This window comes from Tursiops truncatus, chromosome 9, assembly GCF_011762595.2.
Source record: "Tursiops truncatus isolate mTurTru1 chromosome 9, mTurTru1.mat.Y, whole genome shotgun sequence".
Classification (NCBI taxonomy): Eukaryota; Metazoa; Chordata; class Mammalia; order Artiodactyla; family Delphinidae; genus Tursiops; species Tursiops truncatus.
Window position 1 is genome coordinate 45,298,693 of NC_047042.1, and position 23,646 is coordinate 45,322,338.

Genomic DNA, 23,646 nt, shown 5'->3' on the forward strand with positions numbered 1-23,646 from the left:
TGATGAATTGACCCCTTTATCAATGTATAGTGACCTCTTTTTCTCTTGTTACCGTTTTTGGGTTAGTCTATTTTGTGTGATATAAGTATAGCTACCCTTGTTTTCTTTTAGTTTCCACTTGCATGGAATATCTCTTTCCATCCCTTCACTTTGAGCCTATGTGTGTCTTTAAAGTGAGTCTCTTATCGGCAGCATATACTTGGGTCTTGGTTTTTTGTTTGTTTTGGGGTTTTTTTTTTAGCCATATAGGCACTCTGCCTTTTCATTGGTGAATTCAATTCATTTACGTTTAGAGTTATTGACATATGAAAACTTATTAATGCGATCTTATTGTTTTCTGGTTGTTTTGTATTTCCATTGCTTTCCCCCTCCCGTCTCTGCCCATTTTTGTGAATTGGTGATTTTTATGGTGGTGTGCTTTATTTTCCACTTATCTCTGGCGCATCTGCTCTAGATTTTGCTTTGTAGTTTCCATAAGGCTTACATAATATTGCTACATCTCGAAGTGTATTTGAAACAAGATCTGTGCATTGTTCTTGGCTGGTACTGTTGGGGAGGAAGAAAACATTTCTCTACCCTGTTAGGTTCTTCTGGCTGGTCTAAGAATTGACATGAGACAGATTAAGGGAAGAAAATCTAATTTCATATGTACAGGAACCTCACATGAGAGGGTCAGAGACAAAGGAAAATGAGGTATATAAACCATCGTGAGCTAAGGAATGGGATAGGGGCCTAGGGCTTCCAAGGGCATGAGAGTCATTCAGAAGGATGGTAGGAGAAGATGTTTGGTAATTAGACCTTTACCCTGCCATACAAATAAAGCTACTTAGATAAAATTTCTTCAGTAATAACTCTTTCCTGGGAAAATCCCCCACTTAAATTCTTTTAAGTAATTGAGGGAGGGGCAGTAGCTTCTCTAGAACCCAGAGGATCTTGATTGCCTTTACCTCAAAATAACCTTCATGGAAAAGCCTCCACGCTTGGAGGAGGCTCAGTCTGAACCCCTACAATATACCTCTTAAACTGCTTTTCATTTGTTTCCCCTCTTTTTCTTTCTAAATTTCCATTTGTTAAAACTGAGACAACTGTCTCATAGAATTATTTACATGCTGGAATTTGATTCCTTCTCTGGTATTGAACATGTTTCTCTATATCTATATTTTATGCAACCTGAGTTAGAACCAGAGGCCTGATCTGAACCAGGTTTTCCTTTTAAACAAGGATATAGAGAGTTTTAAACGCAGTCCCACTCCATCTCTAAAAGACCATCAATTTTACATCATTCTTTAATCTAGCTGAGCAAGTAGATGCTTTCCTTGGGGGAGCTCAGAGAGGAGGATGCAAATAGAGCTGATATCTGGAATACAAATGTCTATAACAAGAAAAAAAGATTGAAGATACATATCAAAATGTTAATTACTATTATGGGTATGTCATCAATAATGTTCTTACATGGTTATATTGGAAACATTAAAAAACAAAACAAATTTCATGCTTTAATGAAGATATTTCCCTGGCTGGCTTCTCCCTGGTGACCATCTTCCCATGGTGGTGTAGTGGGGAGAACACAGGCAGGTGAGGCATCCTGGCCCACCCATCAGGCCATCCAGCTCTTTCACCTTCACTGTGTTTCCCATGCAACTTTCTGGTCTTCATTTGGTTTCTCAAGTTGGCTATCTTGTGGGAAAAGGACACAGCATTCTAATCCACTTGACCGATATGCCTAGCATTCTGTGATGTGTTAGTCTGTCTTTGTGGAATATATGACTAATTCCCTAGGTCTGACATTGTTGGGTGAACTGATGAAAGCAGTTTTCTGCATCTCTACCACTGAGCTCCAGACTCTTGAGCTGGGGGTTCTACAGCCAAGTGCCAAAAGTCTGAGAGTTTTCTTCCAGACGATCATTCAGCCTCTCTTTTTCATATCTCCATGGGAAGTGTGACAGGGGTTCAATTCAGGAACCACCTGATGAAAGATGCCATGTTTCCTCTCCAGAAACGTGTGATGGAGGCATCTAAATTATCAGTACAGGTTTTTCTAAACCAGAAACTTTGGACAAGAATCTACAAACAAGAGATCTTTGTTTCTGGAAACATCTGAAAATAAGATATGCTGTGAAGCTCAGCGGTGCTTGACCTACTTAGATGCTGTCTAAGTGAGGGAGACAAAATAAGAAATGCTTGCATTTTTGTTCACTAGGGTTTTTCCATAGGGAATCATTGGGGGATAAATCAGGGTATTCTGTAGATAAGAGTCCTTATGTAGGATAGCTTAGGGGGTTGATGCTGTGGACAAACTGAAACTGATAGGTAAATTGTACAAAATTTTGTTTACATATATTTTTTCTAGGAAAAACTTAGCTTTCTTCAGACCCATGATCAAAAAAGATTAAGAATATAGAAATTTCAGATGTTCTTAGGTAAACTATATGTAAAATGAAGTTTGGATGGTAAAAGGTGACCCTGGAAAATGTGAAGAGAATCGATGTATCTATTGGGTGGGCCAAAACGTTTGTTCGGGTTTCCCATAACCTCAAATCAAGGTCTGTGAGGACACTGGGATCAGAGCTTGTTTGGGAAGCTTTGCATGGGGAGGTCAGCTTTGAATTGCCCTGTAAGGCGTTGCTAATGGGTGTCATGTAGGTGAATTCATGCTCACCTACATGAGCACCACCCCTAAATTCTTTCTTCCACTTTTCTTCCCAAGTAGTCTTCATACCTTGCTGTTTTAAGCCCTTCATGGACACTTTTGGTTCATCTGTTTTTATGTGAAAATATCTGCATTCCTCTTGGAAGAGACCATTCATTGTCTCCCTACTACAGGGAAGTATTAAGAAAGAGAGAGAGATGAAAAGGGCTCTATCAAAAGTAACGATGTTGCATTCAAGGTGAATTATGTGATGAAGAAAAGACGGTTTTCGAACAGGATGGCAGGGTAACAGGTTTTTTTCTCTGCTCTTAACCAGCAAGTGTAGATTTGGGTCTAAGCAATATGTATAATGTCTAAAGGGCAGTTAAATTCCTGGACGTTAGTCATACTCAGATGGAGTCAAGGTCTAAAACAGGGTACAAAATGACTAACTTTGGACTGCGTCCAATCCACAGACTTGAGAATCCAATCCACAGTCTTCGTTGCTGCACGTGGGCTTTCTCTAGTTGTGGCAAGCAGGGGCGACTCTTCGTTGTGGTGTGCAGGCTTCTCATTGTGGTGGCTTCTCTGGTTGTAGAGCATGAGCACGTGGGCTCAGTAGTTGTGGCTCATGGGCTCTAGAGCGCAGGCTCAGTAGTTGTGGTGCACTGGCTTAGTTGCTCCACGGCATGTGGGATCTTCCTGGGCCAGGGCTTGAACCCGTGTCCCCTGCATTGGCAGGTGGCTTCTTAACCACTGCGCCATCAGGGAACCCCTGGTTACAATTATTGAGTATTGTTTGATGTCAATTTAGAATACCTTTAAAGCAAAGTTTTAAATTTAGACTTATTCTGATTAGAATATTTATATCCTTCATACTTGTGCCCCTCTCCCTGGATAGGTTTCTTGATGGAAGGGACCATGTCACTGATATTTCTGAACCTTTAGTTTCCTATTTGGACTCTTGAAGATACTTCCATGGTAATAAGGAAACAAGAACTTAAGACGATTATACAAACTTATAATATTGAGATATACTGCCTTCATACTTTACTAGAACCTCGAGCCCCACCCGATATTTCAGCTATATTACTATCTCACTACTCTGCTTATGATGTCACTGATTCTTCTTCACATATATAAGAAGCCTCACAGGACCTTTGCAAAGGCCCAAATGGGTTGATGCTGAGCTTCTGGCAAGCCTCTCACTGAGGAGCAGTTTCTCCTAGCTGGGTCTATATGTAGGGAAATATTGGGGTGGGTAGGGGGGTCAGCAGCTGTGAGGCCTGATTTAGCCGACCCCATTCTGGGATGGAGTGTCCTGAAATACACTATAACCCCAACTCAGGATTCATCTGGCTGTGTTTTTGCAAGACTACAGTTGCCTCTGCTGTTTGTCCAGGATCCTTTCCAAGCTGAAGGAAAAAAAGCACGCTTTTTAAACACAAGTACTTCCTATCAATACTAAATCCTTGTATCTTTAAAAGGAAATATAGTCATCTTATGTAGGATTCCAGACACATTGGATGGCTCACCAACAGAATTTAAAGAAGCAACTTATTTTCTAACTTGACCAACTTCTGATTTTATTTGCCCTGGAACTTCACTGCTATTGGTATTCCGCACGATAAACATGCTTTGACTCAAAGTGTGTGTGCACTGAATAATACACGAGACTTTGGCAAGATGAGTTAGAAGTATACTAAAAAGGAAAGGCAATAGTCACAAAGGATTGTAAATCTTAGATTAAAGTACAGAAGAATTTTATGTAAGGATCAGGTATGACTTAGAGAAAAATCTTTACTTGGTTTAATTATTTGTATTGAATTTTCTATATATTCTTAGCCACAGTTCTGTATAGACTACCCTCATGGGACTTTTTCCCTTAACTATGCAGGTTAGGAATTAATGAAAAGATCTCTCCACCCCATATAGACCAATCATCTGGACTTTGACAACAATCTCTATTTCTCATTAAGATACATGAAGTCAGTTTCAAAGGCACTCATCTAATTCTTCCATGTTGGATGAATGTGCATAGAAAAGTCCTCTGCTACTAACTTGCCCGTGCAGAGATCTCACATCATTGTCACTTGTCACTACTTATACTCAAACTGCTTATTTGAGCTGTCATAGAAGACTTGCCAGATCTTTTTATTTTGTTCTCTTTACTATTCATATGTTTCGCAGAAACTGCTTGGGCAAAAGGAATTGCCATTTTTTATCAGGAGAACTAAATCATCAGGTGGCCTTATTTCTAGCGAAACTATACCCAGAAGCAACTCTTCTTGGGGTTCAAGATGATTAAAAAATTAGAAAATGGGAATAACTTCCCTCCCTCCATTTTTATATATGTTATTTCCCTTTTTGGAGGAGGGGCTGTTTTGGGGGAAAGCGCAAAGAAGGTCTTCTGAAACCATTTTATCCTTCCAAAAATAGTAAAATTATGTAAAAGTTCAGGAAAGATTGCGTAGAACAATGCCTCCCCTCCCAACTCCCCATCTCATTTTATCCCGTTTCAGGACCTTACAAACTTCCAAGAAGAAATAGCAAATCTAGGACACCCTTGTCATGATAGATTAAGGAAGGACTTTTCTAAAGAAATAGACCATCTCCAAACTACAAGAGCCCTAAATCAAATTGCTTTTATTGTGGGAGTCCTTGTTTTCACCAGAACTTGGGGTATCTATATTACCTAGGCCTAATGCTGTTGCTTGCATGGTATCATTTCAGTTTTGGGCAAAAATGAGGACAGTTGCTTAGGATGCATGTGTCATCTGAGATCCAGGGCAGCTCCCATCCAGGACTGACCAAAATTAGAAGCCTCAGTGTCCCAACACGTTCAACAGCCGAGGCAGATGGTGGAGTGGGAAAGAGCGTGAGGGTGGGAATTGGATGCACCTCGGTTCACATCCCAGCTTTCACTAGCTGTGTGACCTCAGACAGGTTACGCAACTTAGGTATGCTTCATTTGCTCTATTTTTAAAACAAGGATAACATCAACTTCATATATAGCATGAATGATTTGTATCTTTTAGATTTGTATCATTAGGGCCAGGGGCCCTAATGTTGGAAGAATTTACTGGGCATCCCATTTCTGTGGGAATAATATAGCTCATGGGGAACCTCTGTATTTTGAATTTGGAAAGTGATTAGGAATTCACAGTTGGGATTTTTGAAAACCATAAAAGAAGAGCTCATTTGACTGATTTTTGTTGTGGATACTACCAAGAGCTCTCGTTTTTTGTGTCTATACCTGAAACAATACATATAGGAACCTTAAAGGAGACTCCCTGAGACTCTCCCTAAATCTTCCTAGAAAGGACATCAAGACAATCCAAAGAAGAACAAGAAATTATATGCCAGGTGGAATATGTGGCAGAAAATGAATCTTGAGGGCTTCCCTGGTGGCGCAGAGGTTAAGAATCCGCCTGCCAATGCAGGAGACATGGGTTCGAGCCCTCATCTGGGGAGATCCCACGTGCCACGGAGCAACTAAGCCCATGTGCCACAACTACTGAGCCTGCGCTCTACACAGCCCGCGAGCCACAACTACTGAAGCCGGTGCGCCTAGATCCCATTCTCTGCAACGAGAGAAGCCACCACAATGAGAAGCCCACGCACCGCAACGAAGAGTAGCCACCGCTCACTGCAGCTAGAGAAAGCCCATGCGCAGCAACGAAGACCCAACGCAGCCATAAATAAATAAATTTTTTTAAAAACTTGCAGGGAAAAATATTTGTTGAAATTTTAGATTAGGCAAAGATTTCTTAGATATGGCAGCAAATCATGATCCATAAAAAAAAAAATAGAATACGAATCTTGAACCAGCCCCTACTATGGTCAAGACTTTCTGAGGGGTATTTATATCCCCTTAATATTTATATATTAAGCCCTCGTTGGACTTCCATTACTATGTTGAATTTATATCCCAGAGGGCACTCTGAGCAGATGTCCATATTTTTTTCCATAAAATTTAGCAGCTGTATTGAATATAAACTGAAGATTATAGACTAGTCATTTTGTCTGTCACTAAATATTAAGTACTTTTATAAAAATTACAAAATTTATAAATGATGTAAGCAGGGAGAAAAAGTGTTAATAGATTGGATACCAAGCACAAAGTACATATTTGGAAAACCAAGCTGGAAATCATAGGCTCTGAAATCTATATCTTTATTCAGACATTTAGAAATCTTCTCTAATGGGTTTAGGTTTATCATTGCCATTAAAATTTATTTTAGGGACCCTACTGATACATAGATATATATTTTTGACACATAGTTGGTTTACAATACTGTTAGTTTCAGGTGTATGGCAAAGTGATTTGGTTACATATAATTTTTTTCCATTATAGTTTATTACAAGATATTGAATATAGTTCCCTGTGCTATACAGTAAATCCTTGTTATTTATCTATTTTATATATAGTAGTTTGTATCTGTTAATCCCATACTCCTAGTTTATCCCTCCTCTTTGGTAACCATAAGTTTGTTTTCTATGTCTGTGAGTCTGTTTCTGTTTTGTAAATAAATTCATTTGTACTATTTTTTAGATTCCACATATAAGTGATATCATGTGATATTTGTCTTTGTCTTACTTCACTTAGTATAATAATCTCTACATCCACCCATGTTGCTGCAAATAACGTTATTTCATTCTTTTCTATGACTGAGTAGTATTCCATTGTATACATATACCACAACTTCTTTATGCATTCATCCGTCAGTAGACATTTAGGTTGCTTCCATGTCTTGGCTACTGTAAATACTGCTGCCATGAACATTGGAGTGCATACATCATTTCTAATAAGAGTTTTCATCTTTTCCAAGTACATGCCCAGGAGTGGGATTGCTGGATCATATGGTAACTATTTTTAGTTTCTTAAGGAACTCCCATACTCTATTCCACAGTGGCTGCATCAATTTACAGTCCCACCAACAGTGTAAGAGGGTTCCCTTTTCTCCACACCCTCTCAAGTATTTATTATTTGTAGACTTTTTGACGATGGCTATTCTGACCAGTGTGAGGTGGTACCTCACTGTAGTCTTGATTTACATTTCCCTAATAATTAGTGATGTTGAGCACCTTTTCATGTGTCTATTGGCCATCTGTATGTCTTCTTTGGAGAAATGTCTACTTAGGTCTTCTGCCCATTTTTTGATTGGGTTGTTTGTTTTTCTGATATTGAGTTGTATGAGCTATCTTTATATTTTGAAATTAAGCCCTCATTGTTGCATCATTTACAAATATTTTCTCCCAGTCTGTAGGTTGTCTTTTCATCTTGCTTATGGTTTCCTTGGCTGTGCAGAAGCTTATAAGTTTGATAAGGTCCCATTTGTTTATTTTTGCTTTTATTTCTTTTGGGAGACTGACCTAAGAAAACATTGCTACAATTTATGTCAGAGAATATTTTGTGTATGTTCTCTTCTAGGAGTTTTATGGTATCCTGTCTTACATTTAAGTCTTTAACCATTTTGAGTTTACTTTTGTGTATGGTGTGCAGAAGTGTTCTATCTTCATTGATTTACATGAGGCTGTCCAACTTTCCCAACACCACTTGCTGAAATGACTGTCTTTTCTCAATTGTATTTTTTTTGCCTCCTTTGTCAAAGATTGACCATAGGTGTGTGGGTTTATTTCTGGGCTCCCTACTCTGTTCCATTGATCTATATGTGTTTTTGTGCCAATACCATGCTCTTTTGAATATTGTAGCTTTATAGTATTGTCTGAAGTCTTGGAAGGGTTATGCCTCCAGCTTTGTTTTATTCCTCAGGATTGCTTTGGCAATTCTGGGTCTTTTATGGTTCCATATAAATTTCAGGAGTATTTTCTCTGTGAAAAATATCATGGGCATTTTGACAGAGATCACATTGAAACTGTAGATTGCTTCAGGTAATATGGCCATTTTAATAATATTCTTCTAATTCAAGAGCATGGGATGTCTTTCCATTTCTTGAATCATCTTCAGTTTTCTTTATCAATGTTTTATAGTTCCCAGTGTACAAGTCTTTCACCTCCTTGGTCAGTTTTATTCCTAAGTACTTTATTTTTTGATGCAATTTTAAAAGGATTTTTTTTTTCTTTCCCCTTCTGATATTTCACTGTTAGTGTGAAGAAATCAAGATTTCTGTATGTTAATCTTGTAACCTGGTATCTTGCTGAATTCATCTGTCAGTTCTAGGAGTTTTTGTGTGGAGTCTTAAGAGTTTTCTATGTAGAGTATAATGTCATCTGCGTATAATGTCATCTGCCTATAATGACAACTTTACCTCTTCTCTTCCCATTCAGATAACTTTTCTTTCTTTTTCTTGCCTGATTGCTGTGGCTAGGACTTCCATTACTATGTTGAATGGAAGTGGTAAGAGTGGGCATTCTCATCTTTTTCTAGAATTTGGTGGGAAGGCTTTTGGCTTTTCAGCATTGATTATTATGTTGGCTGTCAGTTTGTCATAAATGGTTTTATTATGTTGAGATGTGTTCCCTTTATACCCACTTTGGCAAGAGTTTTATCATGAATAGACATTGAATTTTATCAAATGCTTTTTGTTCATCTATTGAGATGTTCATGGGGTTTTTGTCCTTTCTTTTGTTGATGTGGTATATCACATTGATTGATTTGCATATGTTGAACCATCCTTGTGACTCTGGAATGAATTCAACTTGATTACGCTATATGATTCTTTTTATGTGTTGTTGGATTCAGTTTGCTAATATTTTCTTGAGGATTTTTGCATTTATATTCCAGATGTCCATATAGATACTGCTAACTAAAGCTTTTGTCCCAAATCCCAATAGGGTCAAAAGATATCTTCTGAGAAATATCTGCTTGGGGGAAAACTTGGAGAAACAGTGACTATTTGGTAGTTACCTAAAATCCTTTAGGAAATAAGGCATGACTAGAAGTTAGAAGAGTGGGGAGGGGAGAGGAAAAGACAGCAAGAGAGAGGCAAAAGCTATTTGGCTTACATAAGAAGAAGATAAAAGGAGATTTTATGTGTCCTTATTCCTATGAAGGAATATTACAGGACTGACCATTAGACCACTAGTGGGGTTTTCTTTCCCCCCGTTTTCTACTAAAAATTGGAGAAAATGAACCTGAATCAATTCAACCACTTACTAAATTGAAGTATAACACAGACCCTATAGAGGTCATCTTAACCTCTCCAGATCTGTTTCCTCATCTGTACAAGGTTAAGAGTAGACTGATCCCCCCCAAGATTACTTCCACATCTAATTTGTAATTTGAGATTTTAGAGTAGGTGGCAGAGAATTTATGAAGACCCTTTTACTGGAGATTTTTAAGCAATAATGATGACTATTTTTTTGAGATGCATTGCATAGAGTGTTGCCTGAAGGTTTGAGGATAGAGTCCCTGGCATCTAAATGTTCTCTCTAACATGTATGGAGTGTGTAGGACTAGGTGAAAGCTTGATGGCAATCTGGGAAGGCTTCCAAGAGGAGGTAAGCTCTGAGCTAATTTAGGAGACCTGCTGGAAAGGACTAGAGAAGGGAGCATGTTACCAAGAAAAAGTATGACTCAGCCAGGCAAATACAGGATATGGTAAGGGGAGTGTGGAAAAGCCCAGAGGGAGATCAAATCACTTCTACAACATTCCTCTACCTTAGGAAGGACACCGTGTGTGTAAATATCTAATTGTGCCATAGCTTTGGTATCACACATGTTCGAATTTGAGTGTCAGCTCTGTATCCTTGAGGAATTTTCCTGAAGGGCTACAGATTTCTTACCTGTAAAATATGGATAATAAAATTTACCTCTATTAGGTTATTGAAAAATTAAACAATATAACATATACAGTGTCTAGCATCATGCCTGTAATTGCAGTAGGAGAACAACAAATGTTAGTCACCACCCTTCCCTCCCCAGGACAAACCAAACATCCTGCTGAAAACTGCACACACGAGAGCCCTGGGCTGGAAGTTAGAGACCAGATTTGGGATTGCAGATGTGGGTTCTAGCCAACTGTAAAACCACAAGCATGTGATTCAATATTGTTAGGTACAGTTTTCTCATTCTAATAATTCTGAGTTTGTAATAGATGATCCCTAAGTTCCCTTATAGCTCTAACATCCTACATTCAGTTCCTGCCCTTATGTTGTTACTAACGTACAAAGAGAACAAGCATGTGAAAGAATTTAGTGCCAGTCCAGCCTGAGAAAAAAGCAACATGAAACAGTGGCACAGTGGCTGTAGCTTTCCAGCTTACGAATGTAGCTTTCTAACTGGGAAGAAGTAGAAGTCCAAAAATTTGTAATGTATTGCTCTGAACATATTAAGGACGTTAGTCTGCATGATTCACTCGACTAATATTCATTGGGCGTCTGCTATGTTCCAAGCACTGTACCAGGCCTGGGGATGCAGAGTTAGTAACACAGGCTCCCTCCCCAGCCTGTAGGGGACCTGGCTGTTATAGAGCAGTGTGTTAAGCACAATGATGTGTATGTAAGGCATGCTATGGGAGCAACAAAAAGAGTAGACCCATCCCAGAGTCGAGGGAAGGAAGCCTTTGAAGTCTTCCCAGGTGAAGTGACAGGTCAACGGAGGTTTAAAGAGTGACTAGAAATCAGATACCTTGTGTTTTAAAGAGCAACAGAGCTTTACACCAGAAGTCCACGCAAGGAGGCAGAATATCCACAGCTGGGGCTGATGTCCCCAAAGGCAAGCAGGTCTCAGGCAGCTACTCAGTTCCTCGAACAGACTAGCTCTAGAGCTTCCTTTGCTTCTGGCACCAACCTTCCCTTTCAACAGAACTTTTAGACAAAAGATGATAACTCCAAATACTTTGCGGCCACAGTCAAGGTTTTGTTTACCAAAATAAAAATCAACTTAGGCTAACTTCGAGGAAACAAATATGCTTTAGAATACTGGGTAGCTCATAGCATTGATGAAGAAACATGAAGTCCTAAAAAAAAAAAAAAAATAGGAACGAAGGGAAGCAAAGATGGCCAAGGTCACCCAACAAGACTAGTCTACTTTGAATTCTAGTACCATCCTCAGAGTTCATTTGTGGCCATGCCTGGACTCTGCTGCCCCTGGACACTTGCACTTACTGCTAGACTCTTAATTCAGCCATGCCGACATGGGTAAACTCTATCCATGTACCTTCGTTTCATTCCCATGCCTGCACCACAGTTTCTACAGAGCTTGTGGGGAAATGCACATGCACGCGCACACACACACACACACACACACACACACAGCCACTAAACCTTGTCTCCTGCCTGGCTCAAAACACAGATATTTTGAGTATTTGTAATAATAAGCATTAAATATATGGAAGCAAAGTGTTATGTAAGTATAAAGTATTAACATCAGTGATTAACTTTAGTCAGTGAAAATTATAAATCATCTCATTTATGCTCTTTGTAACAAGGGAACAGTTGTCATTTTCTCTGAAATGATCTAAATTAGCTACATTTTGAAGTGAGGCTAAATGTCATTACAATATAATATGCTAAACCTGTCCATCAAAAGGAACATTTGCACATTTAAATTTAAATGAAGTAGGGATAGACCTATTATCTCAATGTCCTAGGTGATAACAGTATTATTATAATATAGCATGTCTTCTACTGTTTATAGACATTATGCTATTTTGAGTAACATTTTAAAGATCACTACAATTTTTATAAAGTATCTGGAAATAACCTTAAGGATAGAAAGTATTGTATGTGTTGATTTGTAGCATTTATATAAATTTGGTGTTCTATTATCTCAGTGCTTTTGATGTCAAGTTACTATGAAATCCGAGAGGTCCGTTTGTATTAAAGTAAGTTAGGTCAGCTCTTATAACCAACCAGGAAAATCCCAATGGCTTAAAATGTTGAGGGAAGGTTTCTTGCTCACATCACAATCTAATGTGGGCCAACAGGGCTATCTTCTTCATGCACATGTTCAGAGACAGACTCTCCGTATCTAGTAACTCAGATTTACCCTAAGGTCTGGGAACCCTCCACTGGACACCTGCCTCCAGCCAGATGACAGGGAAGCCAGAAGACAGGGAAGAGAGAATATAAGGAAATACAGGGCTGGTTTTAAATATCTATATTTATTTATCCTGAAAGCAAACACAGGTTTCTGGATCACATAGCCCAAAGAGGTGCCCTTCTTTTGGGGCCACCCAGAGAAAAAGGCATCTTTTCCTAATATTCACAAAGACATCATATAGGCTAGTGAGTGGCGCTGAACCCTAAGTTCAGTAAATGAGAAAATGAGAGCAGTCTGGAAGTCAACAGTGGAAGCAACACCATAAAATACAGCCCGGGGAGCATCTGGCTGCAGAAGGCATAAGATGCAAAGAGGAAAAGAGTGCAGCAAAGCAAGAGTGCAGGAGAAAACAATTCATATAGGTTGAGTGGCAGTAACAAAGAGACCCCCAAAATTCAATGGCTTATAAAACAAGTTCCTTTCTTTCACATAACAGTCCAAGATGTTATTCAGAAGCTTTCAGTAGATGAACCACTGGATTTTTTTTTTTTTTTTTTTTTTTTTTTTTTTTTTGCGGTCCGCGTGCCTCTTACTGTTGTGGCCTCTCCCGTTGCGGAGCACAGGCTCCGGAAGCGCAGGCTCAGCGGCCATGGCTCACGGGCCCAGCTGCTCTGCGGCATGTGGGATCTTCCCGGACCGGGGCACGAACCCATGTCCCCTGCCTCAGCAGGCGGACTCTCAACCACTGCGCCACCAGGGAAGCCCGAACCACTGGATTTTAAGGTCACCATGGTCATGCCCAATCCAGTCAGGACAGGGGAGACATCATGGAAGACCTCACAGAGGAGTATTTTTTTTTTTTGAAGTATAGTTGAGTTTCACTGTTGTGTTAGTTCCAGGTGTACAGCGAAACAGTTCTATATATTGTTTTCTGAGTCTTTTCCCTTACAGGTCTTTACGAAATATTGAGTATAGTTCCCGGTGCTATACAGTGGGTCCTTGTCGGTTATCTAATTTATATATAGTAGTGTGTATCTGTTAATCCCAAACTCCTAATTTATCCCTCCCCCAGCCTTTCCCCTTTGGTAACCAGAAGGGATTTTGACTCAGGAATTGGCTGACTTCCACTGGCTGGAACCCAGTCACATGACCACACTTAACTTCAAAAGAGGCTCTGCAAAATGTAGTCTGAGGATCAAGAAAGAAGATGACAGATTTTGGTTGACAGCTCACAGTCACTGTCACATGGAGTCACAGAGACTCTTAGCAACAACATAGGAGAGAGTAAATGCAGAGGGAGCTTTCTGATACATTAATTAAAATGGGGAAAGAAGAGACAAGGACAGTTGGCTGACCTCTGTACCCGTAACCCCCTCTGTGGGGCAGGGCTGGCTGACACAGATAAATTCTCATTTCCTCGGTATGATACCTGTGAGTTTTGCTTTTCAGTGTGACTAGCTGATCAAAACCACTCTTGATTTCAAACACTATTTAGGAACTCTGGTAGGCAGAATAATGGTCCCAAAAGATGTTCACATCCTAATTTCCAGAATCTGTGAATATGTTACTTTACATGGCAAAGGGGTTAAGGTTACAGATGGAATTAAGGTTGCTAATCAGCTGCATTTAATATTGGGAGATTATCCTGGATTATCCACGTGGGCCCAATATAATCACAAGGATCTATGACAGTGGAAGAGGGGCAGGAGGTCAGAGTGACGCCAGGGGGAGGAGGACTTGACCCACCATTGCTGGCACTGAAAATGGAAGAAGAGGGGCATGATGGAAGGAATGTGGGCAGCCTCTAGAAGCTGGAAGAGGCAAGGAAATGAATTCACCCCTAGAGCCTCCAGACTGATAAACAGCCCTGCTGACACCTTGATTTTTAATCCATTAAGATCCATGTCAGACTTCTGACCTAAAGATGATGAATTTGTGTTGTTTTAAGCCACTAAATTTGTAATAATTTGTTACAGCAGAAACTATAATAGGTCGTCACCCATATAAAACATATGAGAATGAGAGGGAGCCTTAAGAAACGCTGGTCACTAGAAGGGCTGCCCAGCAGAGGAGGCTGACCCCGTAAGCCATACTCATACAGGAGAGTTGCCCACGAGGTGCTACCACTGTCAGAAATGTTTCCTAAACTTGCCGAGATAATCACTCCATCCTCTTGTACCTGAGATGTGATTTTGACTACCTTTTTAAACACAGAGCTTTTCTAGTAGCTAAAGAAGCAAAGTCCTCCAGGGTCCAGCTGAACACTGATACCAGGTAACATCAAAACACAGCTCGGCTTACCCTTGAATCCTTTCGACTTGTTTATGTCAAATTAGGAGTTGAGAAAAGCCGTCAAGGTATGCAACAGAAATTTATTGCAACTAAATCTCTTACCTTGTACAAAACATGAACTCCAAATGGGTAAGTGCATCTATGCCTCCAACTCTAAAATCTTCCATTTTACCGCCCCCAAGGAACTCCATGAATGAGTGTTCTTCTCTTGTTTTATATTTATGTAAATAAATATTTTATATGTATTTTATATTTACATATTCTCACGGTGGGCAGTCTTAGTATTCACATCAAAGTGTTGCATCGTTTCTACCTGGGAGAAAGCTGTTAGCTGGTTTAACAAATCCAGGATAGTACCGTCTGGATGTTTCCCAGAGCATTAGCAATAGGGTTTTAATCAGCGTTGAAATTTCGGAAGAAACATTTTAGATAAACAAAGACAGAGAACATATAAATATATTCCAGTCTGCTGGCCCAAATAATGATAAACCAGAAATATTTCAACAGAACGAAAAGCTAAAGAACTTCGTTTAAAATTGTTATGCTCTTTTGGGAAAGTTAATAAAAAGGAAGGCAGAGAAGCAAATTGAAGAGTCTTTTGTGTTGCCACTCATCTCTCAAACTGACAGAATATACTTGTGTTTCATAAAGGACCTTGATATGGCTAGAATTTGACTTGATTCCATCAAAAAATAATAAAATATACAGTGACGAGAAAAAAATATTACAGGCAAGGTTGAGCCTGGTTTTTGTGTAAACAATTTTCACATCCAAAGAGCACACAATGAGACAATACTTTGATTTTCTTTTATGATTATAAAGTATTTAGTTCTCAGGAAACCTTGTCTTGAGGCAGTGCCACCACATTGGTGAAAAGTTCCAGCCAAGTTAATTTCTTTCTGGTATAAAGCAGAGCCAGAGTTGATTTTTTTCAAGGTCATCCATTTAAATTAAGAGCTATTCACTCCAAAGGTTAAAGTAAATAAGTAGTTTTAAAGTGAAGTGTTAAGGCCACGCATATGAAAACAAAGTTCACATAAATTATAACTGCTGAAAACAATTTTGAAAATAATTAACTTCTCCATTTTTATGCCATTCTCCTTTTGTACGAGAATTTTAAAGTTCTTCAGAACGTTAGAAAAAGGCTAAGATCCTTTCGTTAGATTTGCAAAGCAGCAAGACTGATGCAGTGCCGATATAGACAATGAAGGTCCATTTGCACTATTTTTGGAGCTTTGAATAGAAAATAAGAGGCTGCTTTCTTTATGTGCTCTGGAAATCTGTATCAGTCTTTTACATCCTTATTCCATACATATATGTGTAGTCTCCCCCTACCCCCGCCATTTCCCTAGGCCACATCTGCCTGAGAGGTAGGAAAAATAAGTCATGTCACAACCATGGTCATCTCATGTCTTGTTGACCTCGTCTGGGAAATCACTAAACCCTAGTCACACCAGTATTTCCTTTCTTGTTCAAAAACCATAGGTCCTCATCCAAACTATTCCAGGCCATTATAGCCTTCCTTTGCTACTTAGGAGTAGGTGGTAGACCCTAGGTAATTAACATAACACAACCCTTTTGGTTGTCTGTATTATAGAAGATGAAGAAGCTAAACTCTAGAGTTCCTGGCCTGCCTTTGCATTGGTGTGGCTGTGCAACACATTCTGATCAATGATATGTAAGAGGATGTCTCCTGGTGCCACATTTTCCCTTTCTCCTTTCTGCCAGGGACATAGACAGGATGTCTTGGGATGCAGTAGCCATCTTGTGCCCACGCTAGATGTGGCAGGCTGATTATAAGGTGGCTCCCAAGATCCTCACTTCCTGATGTTCATGCCCTCCCCTTGAGTATGGGAGGGACCTTGCTTGTAACCAATTGATTACAGCAAAGGTGATGGGATGTCTCTCCTGTGATTGTGTTACATATGAGGGTAACATCTTTCTGAGAGAGTCTCCTGCTAGCTTCGATGAAGAAAGTGGCCATGATGGGGGACCTACATGTGGCGAGGAATTAGAGGGAGCCTCTGACCAGTGACCAGCTAAAAATTGTAGTGGCCTCCAGCCAACAGCTAGCAAAAAACTGAGGCCCTCAGTCTAACATTCCACAAGGAACTGAATGCTGCCAGTGATGCAAGCTCAGAAGCCATCCTTTCCTTACTCGAACTTTCAGAAGAGAACCCAGCCCTGGCCAACATTTTGATTACAGTCTTGCAGAGGACCCAGCTAAGCCATTCCCAGACTCCTGACCTACAGAAACTGTAAGATAATAGAAGTGGTCATTTTAAGTTGTTAAGTCTGTGGTAACATTGTTGCACAGCAATAGACAACTAATACACCAAAGGTGAAGGAGAGGATAGAGAGTCCTAATTCCTTGAAGGCACTTACCACTGGTACCCCAGTCTGGACTGCCTATTCTGGATTTTTATTGAATGGGATAAATAAACACCTATGAACTTAAGCTCTTCTGTTTCTCATGTTTTCCGAGGCTTGGACTTAAAAGCAATCCTTATTGGTACAAGATGGCTTGTAGCCCAAATTTTTTTCTCAGCTCTGAGTAGAGCCTTCCTCTTGTTCATGATAATTCTCTGGTTGTAGCAGCTATTTGCATAACTGTCTCAAGACATGCTCCCAAATGTTACGGTTCTAACTCTTCTTTTGCTCCAATAATTGTTAAGGTGAGTTAAGGGAGAGGCTCTCCTTCATCCAATATTAAAGGAGAAGAGAAGGAAAGGGAAAGGGAGAAATGGAAAGAGGAAGGAAGGGTTAATATTTTTAGCACCCAAACTATGCGTCCAGACCTTCTGAGTTTATTATGAACGTGTGTATGTGATTATAACATGTTACAACTTTCATCAGACTTGATGTATTTATGACAACTTTCACTTCTGCCCCGGCCTCCAAACCTGACACAAGCCCCCAAAGAATATTCCTTTTTACCCACTGACTTCCTACTACAAGTCCTTATCACTCCTAACATAAGTCTCTCCTAACCTTTGGGAGATGAGGGCTCCACTCTCTCCCGTGACTTGAATACTACTGCAAATTTCCCAGCAGCCCTCCAATCCCCTGAGCCTTATCCACTGTCATGCAAACTGAAGTCAGTGAGGTCTGGGGGAGTCCTCACTGCACACTTGGAACTCTGGCCACACAGATGTGCACTTTTGCATTGAAGACTCTTAACATATACCTACTTAGGTAGTATAGTGTTCACTCCATTATAGAGACAAGGAAACTGAGGTGCAGAATCAGAAAGTCTTAGCTTTAGAAGAGACACTTAAATGACTCCAATGCTCTTCTCACTGTACAAAAGAGGTGCTGGGGAGGAAAATGAATTGAGTATGACTTCACTTCTTGTAATGGCTCCAACATTTATAGTCCTGTGACCTTGATAATATCCTTTACCCTGAGGCCTTCTCTCTGATGAATGATACTTCTTGTCTCCTCAATAATGCTGTGGTACAGACTAAGAGGATTCAAGAATATGAACAGTTTTTGAAAGCTTTAAGCACTACAGACCACATGAAGTGCAGGAACATTGAAACCCACACTTTTTTTTTTTTGATGTATAGTTGATTTACAATGTTGTGTTTCTGGTGTACAGCAAGGTGATTCAGATATATAGACACTTTTTAAGATTCTTTTCCATTATAGATTATTATAAGTTATTGAATATAGTTCCCTGTGCTATAAAGTTGGTCCTTGTTATCTATTTTATATATAGTACTGTGTATCTGTGAATCCCCTACTTCTAATTTATCCCCCTCTCCCTCCCTGTCCCCTTTGGTAAACATAAGTTTTTTTTAGGGTTCTGTGAGTCTGTTTCCGTTTTGAAATAAGTTCACTTGTATCATTTTTTTAGATTCCACATGTAAGTGATATCATAATATTTGTCTTTCTCTGTCAGACTTACCTCACTTAGTATGATAATTTCCAGGTCCATCCATATTGCTGCAAATGGCATTATTTTATTCTTCTTTTACGGCTAGGAATATTCCATTGTATCTTCTTTATCCATTCATCTTTTGATGGACACATTTAGGTTGTTTCCATGTCTTGGTTATTGTAAATAGTGCTACTGTGAATATTGGGGTGCATGTATCTTTTAGAATCAGTTTCCTCTGGATATATGCCAGGGAGTGGGATTGCTGGATCGTATGGTAGCTCTATTTTTAGTTTTTTAAGTAACCTCCATACTGTTCTCCATAGTGGCTGCACCAATTTACATTCCCACCAACAGTGTAGGAGGGTTCCCTTTTCTCCACACCCTCTCCAGCCTTTGTTATTTGTAGATTTTTTAATGATGGTCATTCTGACTGGTGTGAGGTGATACCTCACTGTCGTTTTGATTTGAATTTCTCTAGTAATTAGCGATGTTGAGCATCTTTTCATGTGCCTGTTGGCCATCTGTATGTCTTCTTTGGAGAAATGTCTGTTTAGGGCTTCTTCCCATTTTTGAAACCCACACACTCTTGAATACACATTGTACATTAAAGCTGTGCACTATCCCACGTTTAATGACACTTCAAAAAAACACAAAATGCCGAAGTCTATAATCTTCACGTGGGAGCTGTACTAATAATATCTGCAAATGCATTTTCACAAACAAATACTTTAAACAGAGTTTTCCAGTTTGGATTTTTTTTTAATTGTCTTGATTTGGTAGATGTATTTGGTCTTTCATAGATATTTTGTCTGTAAATCACAGTTTTTATTCCTCAGTGATTGGATGTCTGCTTTTTAAAGAAAGGGACTAGTCAGTATTGGTTCACAGCTGACTTCAGATACCATACCAGTTACTTAATTCTCAGGAACTCTAGGCATAAATTTTATTTACTAAGTCTCTTATTCAAAATACCTGTCATGGGGCTTCCCTGGTGGCTCAGTGGTTGAGAGTCCGCCTGCCGATGCAGGGGACACGGGTTTGTGCCCTGGTCTGGGAAGATCCCACATGCCGCGGAGCAGCTGGGCCCGTGAGACACGGCCTCTGAGCCTGCGCGTCCGGAGCCTGTGCTCTGCAACGGGAGAGGCCACAACAGTGAGAGGCCCTCGTACTGCAAAAATAATAATAATAAATAAACAAAATACCTGTCATGAATATATGACCTTTTAGTAGTGGGGTAATTGCCTACATATTAAATATTTTAAAATAAAACAGACAATAGTAAAAGAACACAGTTTGAGCCTAAAATTTATGGATAATAGACAAACCGAGGACTTTTAATGTTGACTTGTCCTCCCTTTGGGTTTTAGGCTAATCAAGGAATGTCACTCAGCAGCTAATATATAAGGATATTCCACATGGTTTCTGACTGTAATGATTTACTTACTCTTGATGAGTTTCTAGCAGCACAGGCACACATGACGAAGACTAGTCTAAAATATCCATCAGGATTATTCCATGCCTCTATTATTGAAAAAAGAAGTTCAAAATTAATGTAAGACTTTGCTTCATATCACTCATTATGGGGTATACCAAAAGATGAGTTTAATGTTTTGTTGTTTTCTTTAAGAATAGGTAAATAGAGGAATTTTTGTTTGTCTTCCCTCAGGAGCTCAGCCTTAAACAGCAGAAACAAACTTGAAGCCACCTCAACTGTATCAGATTCTAAAACCAGCTTTCACTTCCTATTTTAGTGATTGCTACAGTCCCAACTTGGAATTTTCCTTTTTTCATTGCTTTAAAGTTGGAACTGTGTGTGTGTGTGTGTGTGTGTGTGTGTGTGTGTGTGTGTGTGTAGATGGTGGAGGAGCTGATATAGTCCATGAAAATGTGGAAGTGATGTCTCCTGGCTTCCCAACCTTCTCTGAGAATCAGTAACTTGACATCCCTATGCCTTCACAACATTAACCAATTCATCATGAGATGTCATCATGCCTCAGAAAGGAAAAATACCCAGAACCCGGAAAAATACCCAGAACCCAGAAAAATGTTTGCACCTACTTCTGTGATGTTATTAGCCTTTACTCTGAGAACCTAGACGTGAGAGACCCATCTTCTCCCCAGGTGACTGGGTGCTGTGAGAATGAAAAGCTACACTAGAGCAGACTACATCCTCCCTGCCTCTTCGTGCCTGTTTAACCTGTTTCCACCTGCCATGAGATGGTGCTTGATAGAACACTGGATCAAAAGTGTTGAAAATTAGAAAAAGTCATCAGAGAGAGAAACAAGATAAAACGTGTAAGGCAATGAGCACAGTGCCTTACACATTATTCACCTAGTGAATTTAGGCTGTTCTGTCATTTTCAACAATGAAAGTAGCATTTTCCTTTAACCATTCTTGCTGTTTTACCTCCAGCTAAAATTTGTTCAGTGTGAAGGCCATGAAACATTCATCCAAAATCCACAGATGTAGACATTTCATCTACTTGTTCACTATGGAGCCCAGCACAAATTCCTACCATGTTTTTACATACGTTCATTTGCCCTGCCACTAAAAATAAGATCAATAACTATTTGAATGCCTACATTTAAAGAAATGCAAACTATTAAAAGTAACATGTAAATGGTATTCTGAGTAGCAATTCTCTCTGGCATTTAATTATTGGGATTGTGACATAATTTGAGATGGGAGCAGTGGATTTCTGTCAAGCGTAAAAAAAGGTATTTACACCAAAAAATAGTGCAAAGAAAATGTGATTTGTCTATAAAACTAGTGCATTCTTTAGCAATTTAGTTTGCAAAAGAACCATCAGCTCTGCGTGCTTGTGAGTTATTTTATCATGTAACTGCTCAAAGATGCCAATAACATTGGCAATGAAAAGTGGAGAGGTTTATGAGAGCTAACCTGAAATCAATGGTGACAGTGAACTCTGTACTTCTTTGCTGATTTTCCATTACATTCAGAAAGCAAGGGAACCAAAATGTTGGTCAGTAGCAACTGAATTTAAGAAAGTCTGTCTGTTTTTAGACTTTGCTTGGCTGCAATGTTGAAAAGTAGTTGCTGTTGGTTTTCAGTTATTTCTTGATCTTTTTTCTTATGTGATTTTAGAACTTGGAATTACCATTGTTTTTCTAAGACTGATTCATACTCTCCCCTTCATCCTCTCTCCTTCTATTTTTAAATGTAATTCAAATGTCAATACTCATTTATCAGTCACCTGTTTCAAGGAATGTTCTGTTGGATTCTTTGAAGGGAAAAATTAAGAACTTACTATGACGTGTAAGTGGAAAATGAGTCAAAATAGCTGAAAGTGGAATTTTTAAAACCATTGTAGCTTTGTATAGAGAAGTCTGTTCATATATTTATTCACGATAGAAAAAAAAAAGTTGTTGGAGGAAACATTGTTCCTGTTTCAGGGCAGAAAATGGCCCTGGAGAAAAATGAGTTCCACTTCTCATCAAGCCTTAAGCCTCGACTTCCTATGTCGCAGGTGGGTCAAACCCTGGAAGTCTCTAATTTATATCCTTACTAAAGCCCCTATTCTAAATGTTGTTTAAATTATAAAATAATAAGATACAAGATAATGGGGAATAAGTTCTTCCAGAAGGAAAGTGGATTGTAAAAACTGTGCCTATGAAATAAAAAACAAGTTAGGTACTTAAGGTGGGAGACCACTGCCAGGGATGAATAGCAGGAGGTCTAGAACAAAGGTCAACATATTTTTTCTGAAAAGGGCCACTAGGAGATATTCTCAGCTTTGTGGGTTAAATGACCTCTATAGTCTTTGTAGCATGGATACTCAGAACTACAGTGGCACTCAATACTGCCTTTGTACTTTGTGGAACAAAAGCCGCCATAGGCAATAAATAAATGAATGAATGTGCTTGGGCTCTGATTACATTTTTAAATGATTGAAACATGTTGAAAAATTTCTTAGTTCATGGGTTGTAGAAAAATAAGTGGCAGGTCAGAGTTTGCCACTTCTCTGGTCCAGGGAGTTGGAAAGGGGCCTTTGTTCCCTAGTTAGGTGCCAGTGCTAGAATTACTGTTATAAAAGGGTGATGCCCCTCTCCTTTAAGAGAGGGGAATAGTGTTTTCCCCCTTATAATATTTTAAAATTTGTCACAAAAACTTTTGGGGCTCTCATTTGCAGGTATTTTCTGTGATAGTTTTTCTTATTCAGGCACACAAGGAGATCAGATGTGGGAGAGTCAGAGGAAATGGCAGAGGATTCCGGCTGAGGAAGAATCATAAAGGGCTCTGTCTTCAATTATTCTCCATAGGCAGATAGTTTCCCAGTGTTCAAGATGGAGAAAATTAGGCAGTGGTCAGAATGCTGAGGCCAAACTGTTAGCAGGATTTATTTTTAATTCCAAGCCTAAGATTCTGGAGCTTAGGACAAGTCCTTAAAGGGTCTGACTCCAAGGTAAATATTTCAAGTGTGTTAGAAAGAGATACGCTAATCAAATCCTGTAGTTAACTAGGGCTAAATTAAATAATCACAGTAACAGTCAAAAATTAGGGGAAAGGGGAACTTTTTTTTTACCTTAGGCCTCCTTAAAGGCTTGCTGTTAACGCAAATCCTTTAAGCCTAGTTCTGAAAATGGTATTAAATATAGATATATCAAAGAAGTATTCTAGTTTGACTTAAAAAAGCAAAAGCTGTTTCATTTCCTCCTCCCCACTTCTCCTCCTGTTCTTCCCTCTCCCTCTATTCTTTCCTTCTTCCTCCTTTTATCCCCCATTTTTCCTCCTCTCCCCATCTGTGTGGGTCACTGAAAGCATGAGAATGTCTGTTGGTTTGGGTTTTGTTTTTCTGTTTTTGTTTTGTTACAAGCTCTGCAACAGATTCTTGGTGATAAATGCCAAGATTTAGGAAGAATTGCGGTAGAGCA

General features: G+C 39.3%; 1 long non-coding RNA gene across 2 annotated transcripts in view; it reads left to right on the plus strand.

The window, feature by feature from the left end:
- Nucleotides 1–23,646, plus strand: part of LOC117313588 (uncharacterized) — a 214,008-nt gene that overhangs the window by 453 nt on the left and 189,909 nt on the right. The window lies entirely within an intron of this gene.